Genomic DNA, 16,550 nt, shown 5'->3' with positions numbered 1-16,550 from the left:
TTATAATAATAATAATAATAATAATAATAATAATAATAATAATAATAATAATAATAATAATATGGACCAAGAAATAACCCTCATAGATGTAGCAGTACCATTGACTCATAACATACGTACAACATTCAGTACGAAAATAAGCAAATACAAAGACCTGGCTTACGAAATAAAAAAAGTTATGAAAATACAGCACATTTACAGTAACACCAATCATTATCTCAAGTACAGCAATTGTCCTTAAAAGTACTGTGACACAACTTGAACAGATAAACATAAAACATCTCCTAACAAATCTACAAAAATCACTAATACTAGACGCCTGTCATATGGACAGAAACTTTGTTGCAGAAGAAGAACTTTTCAAATAATCTGCACTTGCCAGAAGCGCCGTCAGATTATTAAGCTGAAACGGTTTACCGAGATACAGCAATAACAATAAGAAGAAGAAGAAGAAGAATAAGAAGAATCCAGGGTGGCCCAAAAGTAGGTATACACCCCTGCATTGATCAAGTATTACATTCTAGCTTATAAGTTTATTTGCTTCGGCTGTTCCGAGCTGAAGATATAAGTAAAAAGACATTAAGAACAAATAATAAAGAAACTGAGTCTACCTGATGGATAACAATAAGAAATGATATAAAAAGCAATGAGTGATCAGTACGGGACTGTATACCTACTTTTGGGCCACCCTGAATAATTCAGTAGTCAGTTTTTACTGCTTTAAAATTAGCACACACACACACACACACACACACACACACACACACACACACACACACATAGTGGTGTTATTCTTATTTTTTAACAACCGGTTCTGTATATCTATAATTAACTATCTTACCATTAGAAATTAAAATAATTTTGCATAATTATAAACTAGGATTATTATGTATTGATTTAAAAGAACTGATCAAAGGTTAAAAGTAATGTGTGCAAACTGTCCTCCCGTACAAAAATGTAGATGTGTAAAATTTCCGCAAAACTGCGCTCAAATTTACAATTTCACAGTTATAAACCAGTTGGAGAAACCTGGCTACAAGAAGAAGCTCGACATTAGCAGCTCAGCAGTAGCACATGAACTGACTCAGAAACATCAACTCCGTTGAATTCATGTTCACGAATCTCTACAAAACCTAACGAAGTGCAGTGTAATATCTTATACGAGAAAAAGAAATTACTTGGAATTTAAGTATCATACTAATGACATACCACTGAAAAAAAAAGACCAAATACCTGATCTTGACGTATCAATAAGATCAAATCTCTCATTTGATATTCACCTAAATCAAATTGTAAATGAGGTTTACAGAAATTTCGGATTTGTTATGAGATTTGGAAGTGAATTCAAGAACACTAATGGTCTTAAAATTTTATATGATGCATCTGTACGTACCAAACTGGAATACGCGTCCATAATATGGAAGCGTAGTGCGCAAAAATATACACACCAATTAGAAGCAATTCAATCAAACTTTGTTCGCTATTTAATATATAAACACACGGGAATCTATCCTCGATACGAAAAATATCTTGAACTTTAACCAACCTATCCTGTTTCGTAACTTTTACATTTATAGTTGTGTTATCATTTTTTGAGACATAAATTAATACCAAGATAATTAAAGTAGCGAAATGGATAACTACTAATAAGTGAAATAGATTATATCTATCAGTAGTAATAAAAGAAAAAAAGTGAGATACATCTTTTATATTTTTTATACAAACATACAAGATTTTTTTTTGTATATATTTACATATTATTTATGAATAAATAACCTGCACGGAGGGAGACCTCCTAGCATATGACTTCTTGTCTAATTGTTTTTTTTTATAACAAAATTTAGAGGTTTAACTTACAGTATGAGTTTAGTAGGTAAGACAGCCTTATTCATTATTGTTCTTGAATAGTGATATTAGTGCTAAGCAACAATCCAATTTGAACAAGCTTTTATTAGTTCTTCTACTCCTGTTTATCATGCTACCCGTTTATGTATGTTGTTTGGCCTTTCACCTGTTCTATTAATGCCTGAATTTGTTTTTGTTTTTGGCTACAATAATCTTACAAGTCTCTGCTTCCTGGAAAGCGATTTTTAATTATTTTCCAGGAAGTACTACTTAAACTTATTTTTACAATAATATACTAAATTGTCTCTCTCTCTTTTTCTTTTATACACATCCAATGGTCCTAAATCATATCACAGTTCAATCTATTTTCTTGAAGCAAGAAGAGCTAATTTCCTTTTGTGTTTTCTGCATAAACATAACATAATGAGATAAATTCGCCAATACTATTCTTCGAAATGTCCCTTCATGTTCCGAACAGGAAAATGCACTCGCGGCTACAAACATTTCATGAACACCCCAGCGTACTAATGCATTAAGTATATCGCCTATTAGAAGAATGTGCACAATTTATAATAGTGTCCAAATAAAATGCTTTACAGCAGATATACAGGGTGGCTCAAAAGTAGGTATACATCCCTGCATTGATCAAGTATGACATTCTGGCTTAAAGGTATATTTGCTTCGGCTGTTCCGAGCTTTAAGATATAAGTAAAAAGACATTAAAAACAAATAATAAAGAAACTAAATCTACCTAATGAATAACAATAAGAAATGATATAAAATGCAATCTGATCAGTACGGTACTGTATATCTACTTTTGGGCTACCCTGTATTTGATGTACATATAAAAAGTACTTTGACTACATAGCTTAGCATGTAGAACAGATATTATGTAATGTAATCTTTTATGTATACTACTGAGCACTGTCAATGGGTATTAGAGTGCATCGAATTTCCACTTTTTTTGAAATCAGCTTACCCTTAGTGATATTATTTTGGGAAATGGGCTCCATATAATATGTAAAAAAATGCAACTCGATTGGTCAATATCTTTAGGTGCCACCAACGGCCGAAAATTTTTCAATTTTGTTAAAAAAATAAATGTTATTTTTTAAAATGTATAATATGAAGGGTAAGGGGAAAAAACAAGGAATGTCCATGTGTGTGCTTTATCGGGTGCTTTGTCCTATCTGTTGGTGACTCTTGGTACTATTTGACTGTATATGCCATTCATGCGTAGATGTCAAAATGTCCATGCAAAAATGGGCAAAAGATTTGACTAACCCTATTCTTTTTATGAAGTTTTCAATATTAAAACGCAGTTTTCTCAAAAATCAATTTTTGTGACATTCCTTCTTTTTTCCCCTTACCCTTCATATGTACTTTTATGACATATAGTTATCCTATGTGGTTTTGTTTCTGTAAAACGTCTATATTTTACGTGAAAAAAAAAAAATCAGCTTGATGAGTCAAGTCATTCAGGTGCCACCAGTGGCTTAAAATATGGACAATTGTGTCCCTACTTTTTTCATTTCTTAACATTAAGTTGCGTTGTTTGTGATTCATCTGGATCGTTAATTAAATAAGAAAGATTTTGTTTTACATCTGCAGCTCTTTGCTTATTTCCAAACATTAATGATACAAATAACCCAGAACTCACCACGAGGAGGTGGCTGCAGTTCGAGTTCCGCCCACTCTATACCAATGCTGCATATGGTAGTGCAAGTTCATATCGTTACTCGTTTACCTGAAATGTTTTTTTGTATTAAATTCTGGTATGTTTTTTCTTGATCGTAGTGTTGCTAGGACAAATCTATGTCGTGCTCCTTGCCCACATATCGCTAATGCCGCTTCTGTCACCAACTTCACCATTCTTTCTACAGCGCGAGTGTGACAGGGTAAGGATGTAATAGATTCATCAGCCATTGGAGCCGTCTTTACATTTTCTCTTAGCTTCTGCAGGCTCAAGTGTTTTGTCAGTGGTAGCTCCATCAGCGTGCATGTTGACCAATTAATCATATCAACATAGTTTCTCGCTTCTAAGTTGATTTCAGGGACGACGAATTCTCGTACCAGTACGCGATCACCAGATTCGGTCGTTTGTCTTGCTTTTTGGACTGTCCTCCAGCCAAGTTTTCGTACTTTAGCATCTTAGTCAGTCAACATTGACAAAAGTAGGTTCTCAGGATGGCCGTACCACGCATTTCTACGAATCACTGGATGAATTTTCCTGTATTTTGCTTCCAAGGTGCCACAAATGACAAGCTCCTGCACACGATGGATTACGGATCACAGCAAACCAGAGTGGCGCGTAGATCATCATGACTGGACGATGATTTTAAGTTCATTAGTGGGTTCTTTTATTCCTACGTACAAAAGTAAGACTGTATTTGCTGTAGTTAGGCATCTGGCTTGATGAATTTTACCAGGCTTTATGTAAGCTAACCCAACGGGGCATTCTTCTGAAGAAACCGCTTGGCAGATATTCAGCAAATATTTTTTGATCCGTGCTTAATGCATCCTCAGTGAAGTTGAGGTCCCAGTCTACTGAAACGGGCGGTTGTAAATTCTGGAGTGGCAACTCTTCGCAGGTTGGAAGTGCTGATCCTATTGGTTCTCTAAATGTATTTGGTCCAGTAGACTTGCCGTCTATAAATTCAATCAAATGGGAGCTCATTCGTGTGTATCATACAGACGATTCTCTGAAGTGGTTCGTTCAGGAAGACTTCAATATATGCCATCGCACCATTCTTCCGACCAGTATTGGTAGCAGTACCGTCGCAATCCAAAAAAAAAAAAAAAAAAAAAAACAGATCGGACAGGGGGATATTTTGATGAACAAAGAACTTTGTGATGGCAGCCCGTATGCTCTCTCCTCTTCCAGAAGGAGAGACGTGGCCAAGATAGTTCGATCCTGGCTCCTGTAGCAGTACGTAGTGATGATCTTTTTTCATTATTCGGTGGTTGATGACGTCTTTAGTCGCAAGGGTGAGAGTCTGATTCATTCTTCCGTCGAAATATAACGCTTTTACTTCGGTTGATTCAAGCGATGTACTCGCCTCAACAACGTTGGCGCTTCCTAAGGATTTCTTCTCTCTCCGAATCTTGCTTTGTCGATCACCTTCTGCTTATGAACTGGGGTAACCAGTCAGATATCTGCCAAAAGTGATGATGTGATAATTGCGGTCTGATATAAATATATTACATCTATAAACTGCATTGGAGAATGTCGGCAATCTAACTATCATTTGTTTAGAAGGGCTAGTCTTCTTTCTTTTAAGCGCAGGAAGAAACTCGACAGTAGAAACTGACTCTTCTCCCGATTCATTTTGTAAAGAGACACTCTCGTTTTGTCTTCCGGAACTACTAATTTCATTGGGCTTTGGTTGATTTTTCTGGCCTCGATTTTTTCGTAATAAATATTTGACACGTTTCTGTGTCTCCTTTCTATAAAGTCCTGCCATACCCATCTGTCGGGTGGTTTTCTGGTCAATTAAAAATTAAACCTTCAGTTCAGGCACTTTCTTCTCTCTCGCAGAAGTGCAAGCAACCGGATGGATGCATTTGCAAGAAGCGATATCAAACAAAGTTTTGCTGGCGAACTCCTGGAATTCTGCACCCCGCCCCCCACACACAAAGATTTGTCCTTGAACTTTTGCAGCTGACGGACCTTTTTTTTTTTTGATAATGTGAAATCAACACTATAACCCTTTGCTCGCTCAAAATAGATGCGCCGTTGATTGATGCCTTTTCCCAAATTTGAGTTACTTTCCTTGCCATTAAATGAGCTAGCACTTTAGCAGAGGGGTCCTTCTGAGATGGTGCTTCCCATTTTGTGTTCTCTCTTTCCCACAAGAATTCCTTAAGAACACCAGCGATTGTTGGAAGCTGACTAAAAGTGAATTCTGCAGGGGATCCAATTACAGTATAGATGAAGTTCCTTACATTCAAACGTGACTACTTCTTAAGTGACACCTTTACGGACACTTGATACTTTATTCACCGAAACCAATTTTGAACAGTTAGACGCTTTTGTCAACGCAAGACCTCAACAAACTTGCCGCACCATTGGAATGACGAACTGACACATTCAATGACTGCCGACAAGCACAAGTAGGACGCAATCCTTCAAAAACGCACACAAATACACACGTATTTCCACTTAAACACAATCAGCAACGTAAACAGTTTCCACATCAAACACCACTCTAGAAAGGAACGCAAAATTACTCCTAACCTAATCTCCAGACTAGAGATGCAAAAAAGCCGGCTTTTTTGAATCGATGGTTTTTTTCACATAAAAAGCCGGCTTTTTTGGGAAAAAAACGAGAATTTTGGAAATTTTGGCTTTTTTCAACTTCATGATTTTTCTATCTAAATAGCTTTCTTATAGTATATTCTATAGTTAGATAAAAATTCCATGACCTGAATGTGATATTTCGCTCTGAAATTCACCATCAAGATGGATGGAGCACATGTTTTACGAATTAAAGCTAACATGAAGAATGTAGTATTTGAGGGTAATTTTAGAGGCTATTTAACTTTATTTTAACTTTTGAGTTATCGACATCTTTTTTCTTCTCTAGTTTGTCATCCGTGTTTCATTTCTAAGAGCTTTTAGTACTCTAGCTTCTAGCGCAAAAGTTAAACTTGCCCGTTTTTCTATTTATCCGTCAAAGCGTACGTTTTTCAATATATCCGTCAAACCGTACTTCTACATTTCTGTTATACTGTAGCTGTGAAGTGATTTAGCAATAATTTTTCCGGACACAACCTTGAATACCAATTTACACAAATAATCAGTAGCGGATTTAGAAAAGTACTTTAGGAGGGTTTTTTCTGATTGTTTCGTTTCTTAAAAAGTCCTAATTTTATTTGGGATGTGCTTGAAGTTTATGAGTACAGGCATAACTACCGTGTGCATAGGTTTTCTCGGGGTTTTCCAGTTTACTCCCACTTTTTTCATTTTACCATTTCATTCACTTCTCATCATCACAGTCTCCTTTAGCCTCTCCGTCATACCCGTGCGACGGAAACTTAAAGGCTTCAAGAATAAAGATTCAAGTTATATTATTTGCTTAATTTTGTTTTGTTTTAATGTATTTAATTGAAAGTCTCTCTAAAAAGAACATGGTCATTTTTGTAACCAACTAAAGATGACATAAATATGCTCCAGTGAAAACGCCAGAGGGAGGTAGGGGGCAAGCGCCCTTGATAGCTCCGATTGCCCATGGTGTATTATGAATTAATGCAACAATATTGCTACAAAAACAGAGCTATCCTACAAAAAAAATTCTCTGCCCTACCGCTTGCCCCTGCAGGAAATAAAGTTGTTGTTGTGCTGATGTGCTTTTATGTTGGGGTCTTCCAGAAATTTGAATTCTACAGAGTGCTGAGTAAACACAGGTCTATGACTTTTCTGTGTGTTGCGTAAATAGTCTTTAAGAGCTTTAAAAGACATAAGGACATTGGAGACAAAATATGTAGTACAACACAATACGTGATCTGCTCACGTTTAGTGGCAGTATTGCTCGTGCATTCGACCTAGAAACTGTTACCATAGGTCAAGGACGTAGGCTATTTATTGTAATAACTTGTGTATGGTAATAAGGCGATACTTCCGTGATCTCTGCTATTACGTCGTCTGTGCACATCCAAATGCCATCGAAGAGAGACGCGGTGGCTCAGTGGTAGAGCGTTCGTCTCTGGTGCATGGATTCCCGGTTTCAATCCCAGCTCCCGCTAAGTAAACTTTGTGGTTGACCAACACCGTGTGCGTGGATTTCCTCGGGATTCTCCCGTTTCCTCCCACTTTCTTCATTCCACCATTTCATTTCTCATCATCACCGTCTCCTTTAGCCTAACCAGCATAACCATGGGACGTAAAGATTTCATTTCCGAATGCCTTCGATTTCAGTAGCTTTACATTTTACGTGCAATTATGAAGTTTGTTCTGCTTGGTAATTTTCAAATTTAGATGCATGAGTATTATTATTATCGTAAGTATTCTGCCCTTATTGGCAGGTCATATACAGTGGCTCAATAAAGAAGTCGGACATATACATACTGACACATTGAAAGAGAGAATAAACGTTCCAAGAGTATTCTTCAGAGAACAAAAAATATATTTTAATTACTCTATATTATTTTCTTCTGAAAAATAGTAACATCAATGACAAAACTCAATTTGATTACTATAAAAAATACCAAAAGTGAAAACATGGCGTAAATTCATGTCAAAAAGAACTCGGACACTTTATTTCTAACAAGATTTTAGACTGTTATTAGATATTTTTAATATTTTGTTGTCAATCGTTTATTTTTCGGGATCGCTTTCAATCTTCCGGGCATCAATTTTACAAGTTTTGTGCAGAAGGAAGGATAATGTATTGCCCATTCAGTCTGCAGGGCTGATTCCAAGTCTTCCTTTGTTCTAATGGTACCGATATAATATTTTAACTGGTTTTCCAAATGAGCCCATAAGTGCTCAATAACGTTAATATCAGGAGATTGCAGAGGTGTTTCCAGCACATGCGGATAATTATACAGGAGCTACATGCTTGGGATCGTTATCCTGGTAGTACTGGAAGTTCTCTGTTATTCCCAATGTTTCATCGCTTTGTGCCAAATTTTGCTTCAGAATGTTTAAATACTTCGTTTGGTACATAATTCCATCGATTACACACAGTTTACCTGAACTAGTACCGGACATACAGCTCCAAATCATTATCGAGCCATTTCCATATTTCACAGTGGATCGTAGATTACGCTGTCGGAATTCTTCATTAGGTTTTCCCCAGACATAACATTGACCATCTGAGCGGGACAAATTAAAGATTTCGTCCGCGAATAACACGGTGCTCCTAGATGATTTTTTTAAATAAGTTTTTGCAAAATTGTCTCTCTTTTGTCTATTGCACTTGCTCACGAATGGTTTTCTACGGGCTACTCTCCCATGTAAATTGTTTCTTCTTAAATTTACACAAATAATCAGTAGCGGATTTAGAAAAGTACTTTAGGAGGGTTTTTCTGAATGTTTCGTTTCCTAAAAAGTCCTAATTTTATTTGGGAAGTGCTTGAAGTTTATGAGTACAGGCATAACTAATATTTCGTTTCGTTTATATGTTTAGCAATAATCTTCCGGATAAAACTTTAAAAATCATTTTATACTGAGAATCAGTGGCGGATTTAGAAAAGTATTTTGGGAAGGGTTTCTTACTAATGTTTAGTTTTTTTAAACATTCGTAATTTTTATTTGACGGGAGCTTAAAGTTTATGAGTAAAGGCATAAATAATAGATATTTCGTTTGTTGCAGACATTCCGTAACTTTGGGGAACGGGCTTCAGTCCGAAAGACCGCCCCCCTAACCTTCGCAAAACCGTCACTGCTGGTAATTAGTAATAATAACGATTTAAAAACAATAAAAAAGGAAGTCGCCCAACACACAGTACACGCACTATTTCTACATTCACAGAATGAAGAAAAGCTTTGTCAGAATGGTCGAATGCTGGTTGAATCCCGGACTTCCCGATAGAAGCGCAAAAGCTAATCACTCAGTCATGTTTGTTGTGCAGTTGTATTTAGCTTAACTTAAATATATTCCGTAGTCTTTTTTTTTTTTGGGGGGGGAGGGGGAAGTTCCGTAATGATATGTTGAATCCCTCTTGTTAAAAATTCAGAAAATTTCAGGATTGGGTAAACTGTGATGGTGGTTCTATAAAACTTTTTTGTAGAATTTCAAGAATATACAGAACCAAAAGCTCTAGATGTGCAGCCTTTAAGTATTTCTCTTATGTTTTATTTTAATTTTATTTTGTTTCAAAAAGAGGGTATGGAATATTTTGAAGTAAAAATACTACATACTATTTTGCTAGTTATTTGTGTATTCTTTAAAAAGAAGTGTTTACTTTTAGGGTTGGCTGATTTACACCAACTTTTTTTAAAATAACTGGTTTAAACCACAAAAATAAAAAGAATGAAAAATGCGAATCGTGTGAACTTCATGGTAACGTTTCCAGATATCAAACCACCTGCAATAGTTTTATTTCCCTTTCACCTTTTAATCAAGGTGTCCCATGTTCAATTCTCGGTCGAACCACAATCCTTCTTTCATGCGTAACCCAAGTAGCGGTTCGGATGTCAGTTTAAGCGAAAGTCTTCTCCTTGATAACCTCGGTATTTCGTAAGGATGTTAAGCCTAAATATACGAAACAAACCAAATTGTATATTTCTACATGCCTAAATGCGTGTTGTTTTATAAAGAGGCCAATATTGTTTAAATATATTGATAGAAATCGGCAAAATTTATCGATTGCCTACGTAGCTTCCAACATTAGCTTGGATTGGACTTTCAATGATATCTACGTACCGGTACTAAATTTGTAATTTAATACCTCAGTTTTAGCGTACTAATTATGGTACGTTGACCTTTAAATTTTACATGCAAAGCAATAACAGGATTTTCCCGTTATTGTCTTACATTTCAAGTAATGACGGGATTTTCCCAATGGCTAGGGCGGGAGATTCTCAACTTAAGAAATTTACTGACCTCACTTCTTTAAGCTTATGGGAGTTCTTCCGGCATAACCCCGCTGTTGCATAATAACATCAAGGCGAAACAAACTTATTTCTGTGAATATGTAATATAGATACATAAAGCAAAAAATCTAAGTCAAAAAAGCCTGGTTTAAACCAAAAAAGCCTGGTTTAAACATCCCCCCAAACAGGGCCGCCCACACGATTTTGAGAAGCTAATTTTCAAAAATTTTCCGGGGTGAACGCCCGTACCCCCTGCTTCGATACTCGATGAATGAAGTACCGCGCAAGTAGCCGTATGAAAGAAAAGGTTGGTTCGTTTTAAGAGAGAAGGGCCGCCCACAGGAGGGATGAATGGCGCAAGTTGTGCCATCGAGAAAAAAATTGGGGGGAATAAAAAAAATTGGTGAAGAATTTTACTCTAATGTCGAATAAGTGATTTTGCTGTCGTCAGAATAACATTGGAACACGATGCGATTTTGCCCCCGCGAAGTGAACTTTGTGGTAGACAAACACCGCGTGCGTGGGTTTTCTCGGGGTTCTCCCGTTTCCTCCCACTTTCTTCATTCCACCATTTCATTCATTTCTCATCTTCACCGTCTCCTTTAGCCTAATCGGCATAAGCGTGGGACGTAAAACTCAAATATTTCATTTCATTTCATTTACGATGCGATTTTTTTAAATCTCGAGAATGAATCCCCCTACCCCCTGCTTAGAAACTCTATGAATGAAGTACCGCGCAAGTTGCTATATGAAAGGATGGGCTGGTCGGTTTATCGCTTTGTGGACATGTCTGGATCAGTCTGGATCAGTGGGTGAAGAAAGGATTCATTAGGCCTTACAGGTATTTGTTGAATATGTCTGGTTTTCCATACCTAACAATATTATACCAGATACTTCTATCATTATCAGCAACGAGTTGCTCAGCAGAGAGGATTATGAGTAAAGTAAAGATTGTAAAAAATAACTAAGAAGCAGCATGGGAGATGTATGGCTCTCCGACATGCTTCTCCTTTCTTCCGAAAAAGACATTTTAGAATGCATTCCCAACAGCGATATTATAGACAAATTTGCTTTGTCGAGTGAGCAAAGAAAAAAATTATTACTCTATAAAGGACATCAAGGGTAGGTTAATGTCACCACCACGACCAGTAATAATTTAATCCAACAAAATCATTTCTGTAAAAAAAAAAAAAAAAAAAAAAAGTATGAGCGGCCTTAAAAAGAAGTGAAATCAAAAAAATGAGCGCCAAGTTCTGGTGAACAACAGTTACAAACACTCAAAGAATCACTTTCAAATTTAGATTTGAAACTTGCCTATGTTGTCTGTTGAAAATTATAAAGTAGTTTGACATAATTGTGAGCTAGTGGTAACCATACAGACAACAGCCAAGTTTCAAATCTAAATTTGAATTGAGCCAGTGAGTGTTTGTAACTGTTGTCCACCAGAACTTGGCGCCTATTTTTGTGATTTCAATTCTTTTTAAGGCCACTCGTACTTGGCTCTTTTACAGGAATGTTTTTTGTTGGATATCATTTCTTTTTATAGGCTAATTTCGAGGATAACATTTTCTTTTGGTATCAAACTCAATAACTTGTAACTTGCGTCTTACTTTTCATGTACAAGGGAATTATATCAATATTTTGTAAAGAAAAAATAATACTACTAATTGTAAAAAAAAAAAAAAAAAGAATACCTGTGTCATACACAGTGTGTAGAAGTTTTTATACCCTTCAATATCCTTATAGAACATATTTAGTATTGTACACTACCAAGACTACTAATAAAAGTAATGCCATTTTTATAATTACTACTGCCCCTACTACTACTACAAGCATTCTATAATACTACTACAGGAAATAAAAACAACAACAAAAATAACAATTACTAGTACTATAAAAACTACTGCTACATTGGGCAATTGTTTTTAGAGGACTTGAGTTTTGAGGAGGGAAGAGATTATTAGTTTTGGGGGGGAGTGCGCCATCAGCTTTGGGGGGGATGGGCACCCCTGCCCCCAAAAACGGGTTTTTGGCATATTCAAAAACAACCACGGTTTTTGCCAACTCTGCTTACTTTTGTATATAGGAGGTTAAAAAATTCTTATTATATACATTGGTTAATCCTGTGGAATTCATAATGTAAATATGTTGAAGAAAAATTGTTTGAAATATTTTTTCGAAATTCATAGTTTATTTTCGATGTTTTATATTATTATCAGCATCAACCACTAATTAAATGATTTTTTGTGCTATAGAGAAGCGATACAAAGTCTGTTTTATCAATTTAAAGCAGTATTTTGAAAAAAGCCCAAAATTTCCGAAGCAAAAAAGCAAAGCAGAAAAAACCGAGTTTTTTTCCAAAAAAGCCGGTTTTTTTCCGAGCCCTTGCATCTCTACTCCAGACACACTAACCAGGAGTCACTTTTTTCTTTTCTCTCGATGCTACTCCACTTTTAATTTTACAACAAACTAGCTTTTGGGCGACTTCATTCTATGCAGTGCAGGTGTATTATCGAAAGGAGTCTTTCTACAAAAATAATTACTTGTTATTTTTTTCGAGCTACGAACATAAGCTAGACAACTACCGTTATGTGCCTTATTTTATAACATTCAATCTACTGTAAAGTCTGTTTTTTTTACCTTGATTGTCCCAATTTTTTTTACCTAATTAGCTGTTTATAAGAGACGGAAACTCGATTTTTTTTTACAAAACACTGAATAAAATATATTTTTGGGGCGTTTTGTCCAAATTTTAAGAAGCCGGTAGCACCTGAAGGATTTGACCGATCAAGCTGATTTTTTTTTACGTAAAATATGTACATTTCTGTCGAAAATAACTACTAAAGGTAAAATGTTTTCGTAAAAGTAAATATGTATAATTTGTTTTTAAAAAATGTATTTCTTAACAAATTTTTCAAACTTTAGGCCGTTAGTGGCACCTAAAAAAATTAACTAATCGACCTGCGATTTTCTACATGACATATAGGGACCATTTCTCAAAAAAAAAATCGCTAAAGGTAAGCTGATTTAAAAAAAAGTGGAAATTCGATGCACCCTAATGGGTATACACCTGCTGTGTTCAATATACAATAAATAAATAAACTCGCGCCATTTCTGAAAGGGTTACTCACGAGTAATGAAAAGTGGATAACCTACAACAATGTGGTACAAAATGATTATGATCGAAGTGAGAAGCTCTGAAGTCTATAGCAAAATCCACCAGAAACGTGCGCAGGTGTAGGTTCAAATTATCCCGAAATCTCGGTTTTTTCGTACATTTATCCTAATTTTAGGGGTTATTTTACAACTTTTAATATAATTTATCTTTATATTGATTTTGGACTTTTCGAAAACTTTGGGCATCTCCGAAATAAATTCCTGTGTACAGAAGGAAAGATATGTATATTTTTACGAAAGCAGGAAAGAGAAAAAATGAACATTCAACCCTGCTCAGAAGGTATACACATTGGCACGTGTCGAATCAGCTTGTTTGCTATGCGACGTTTTGCCTTCAGGCGAACTATTGGCGATCGACCAGATAAGAGTCAAGAAAGAAAGAAAGAAAAAAGATATGCTTACTTCTTGGCATTAAGTGTTTGAAAACCAAAACTGTTCTGAATATCCATTTTCTAATTGCCATAATAATATTAAAGGGAAATGTTAATTATCATATATAGGAAGAAAGAAAGAAAAATAAATTTCACACAGATACCAAAATAAAATATTCTACTTAACTACGCCTTGGCCTTGTATGTTCCAAAATTGTTCAGAATGTTTTCCCTAATTCCAAGAGAAAAATGATGGCATAAAAAGAATTGCTAATTCCTATAGAGAAAGAAAAAAAATATAATGACACTTATTAAACAAAAAGAACAAGATAAAATATTTCACTCTGCCTTGACAATTCCAAATGTTTAGAACTATTTTTTTTCCTTCTGCTCGTGAACACTTCATATCTTCAAACTAATATTACTCTTGAACAAAACACTTTCCAATAAACATAAAAATCTTATAATTTTAAACCTAATAGCAAGTCCACGAACCATGATTATCTATCACCGCATTGATTCGAGGAGGCATTGACTCAATTAGTGACGAAGGAAGAAAGGAATGGGAAAGGAAGGAAGTGGACTGGGTACCTGTATGTTAGGTGCCATCCCGGCATTTGCCTGGTATGAACGAGGAAAACCGAAGAGAAACCTCACTCAGAATGGCTGGAGTGAAAAAGCTGTTACACCTTTTCGACCAAGTGTCCCCGTACACATAATGAATGAAACCTCTTATTTCTCAACACTTTCAATCGACAGTTTTGTTGGAGCGTTTTATATGAGATCTGATGCTTGATTATTTAATGGAAGATGAAAATGTCTGGGTCATTGTCCATCTGAAAATAAAATTTTTCGTTTGGTGTGGGCAGCATAATATTCAACTACAAAGTCTTTCTTATTTCTGTTACCCAAGGGTCTTCTTCCTGTTATCTAATGTTTTTTTCCTACTTCCTTCAAGACTAAGCAAGGTTCTTCCTTAACCTCCTAATCTCACTTATAAAGAATTTGTGAGCCAAACTTCCCCCTTAACAAAGAGAAATAATGAAACCTGTTGCCTTAAACGATTGAAACAATATTGGTGAAAATTTCACGAGCAGCAATTACGCAATAGATGATTAGGATATTTAAAACACAACCTATATGATAGTAGAGATGCTACAACTATATGATCTTTTAATTGAAATGCATGACGAGTAAACGAAACGCTACAATACTGAAAACTGATACACATGCTATTTACTCATATGTGTGTTATTGTGTGCAGAAAGTAGTGTTACTGAGGAAACGACACAAGACGACATCGTCCAATGGGAATAATTAAACCTCTTTGAAAACGAAATTGCATCTACATGATACTTCACGAGACCAGAGAGACCTCCATCGTGAACAACACTAGAAAAACCACGAAATTCACGTCGTTGTTGATAATGGTATGTATGCGTTTCGAATATAAATAACCCTTACAACTATACTGATGTAATCGCAGTTCTCATTCTTGATATCTGAGCATTTGAGATTAAGAAATAAGCGCTTATACCTTGTTCTAAGAGATCATATGTTTAATCCTGTAGCTGTAAGATGTTCTAAAAACAAAGATAGTTAAACAAAAATGCGCTGTTTCTGGGTATGACTGGGTAATAATAACTGTTGTCTGGGTTTAACAAACGGTTTTACGAACTGAAAATATTTTGACAACTGGTTCTAGAGAACAGGCTGAATAGCACCACCGTACCGCGGGGAATAGTTAGAGTGCTCATTTTCGGCCCGGGAGACCCGGGATCGATTCCTGGTGGGAGTTTATGTGGCTCAGATTCCACGTTAAGATATAGGTCAACGTCTTAAATTGCCTCGCTCTGAATAGAATGGTAAACTCCAAATCAATCCAACACCCAACTAATCGACATCGGAATCAGCAGCGCCTTTCCGTCACAATTAGAGTATGATGGCTCAATGATAGAGTGTTCACTTTTGGTTTGAGGGTCATAGGCTCCATTCCAGTCTATACTATGTAAGTTTATATGCTCGATTCAAGTCTATACTATGTAAGTTCATGTTGAACAGCATTGTGTCAATTTGTTTCTAAGAGTTCTTTATTGATTTCATTTCATTTCCACTTCATTTCTCAGTACCTTTCACTAATCATTTAGTTCACTCATCATCTGTTTCCTTTAGCCTCCAGGACATAATCGTGCCTTCGTGCGATGTTAAAATTTCCATTTCATTTTAAAAGTATTAGACCAATAATGCAGTCTTGAATTTCCGAAATCACTTTTCATTGTTTACTCCTCAATTACCTGTGAGTAGATCATCAGTATTTAAATATATAAATTAATTATAATAGGTAATCTTGCAATTGTAAACTACTATGCATGAATTATTTGTTTTCCTCGAAAACAAATTCAAGTATTGTTTTTCTTCTCTGTCTAAAAGCACTAAGCGAAAAGAACACTGCTTTACAGCAGACACTGCATTTGTTTGAAGGAGCTGCTTACAGACCTCACATGAAAGCAGCAAGTCTCTTGGAAAAGTTAGATCACATGAACAGGGTTGGGAATATTTTCTCCTCTTGCCCGGCTGACTTATTTCTTTCGTGACTGTATGTTCCTAAAGTACACACT

This window comes from Thermobia domestica, chromosome 17 (assembly GCF_964235325.1).
Source record: "Thermobia domestica chromosome 17, izTheDome1.hap1.1, whole genome shotgun sequence".
Taxonomy (NCBI): Eukaryota; Metazoa; Arthropoda; class Insecta; order Zygentoma; family Lepismatidae; genus Thermobia; species Thermobia domestica.
This window is presented reverse-complemented; position numbering follows the sequence as displayed.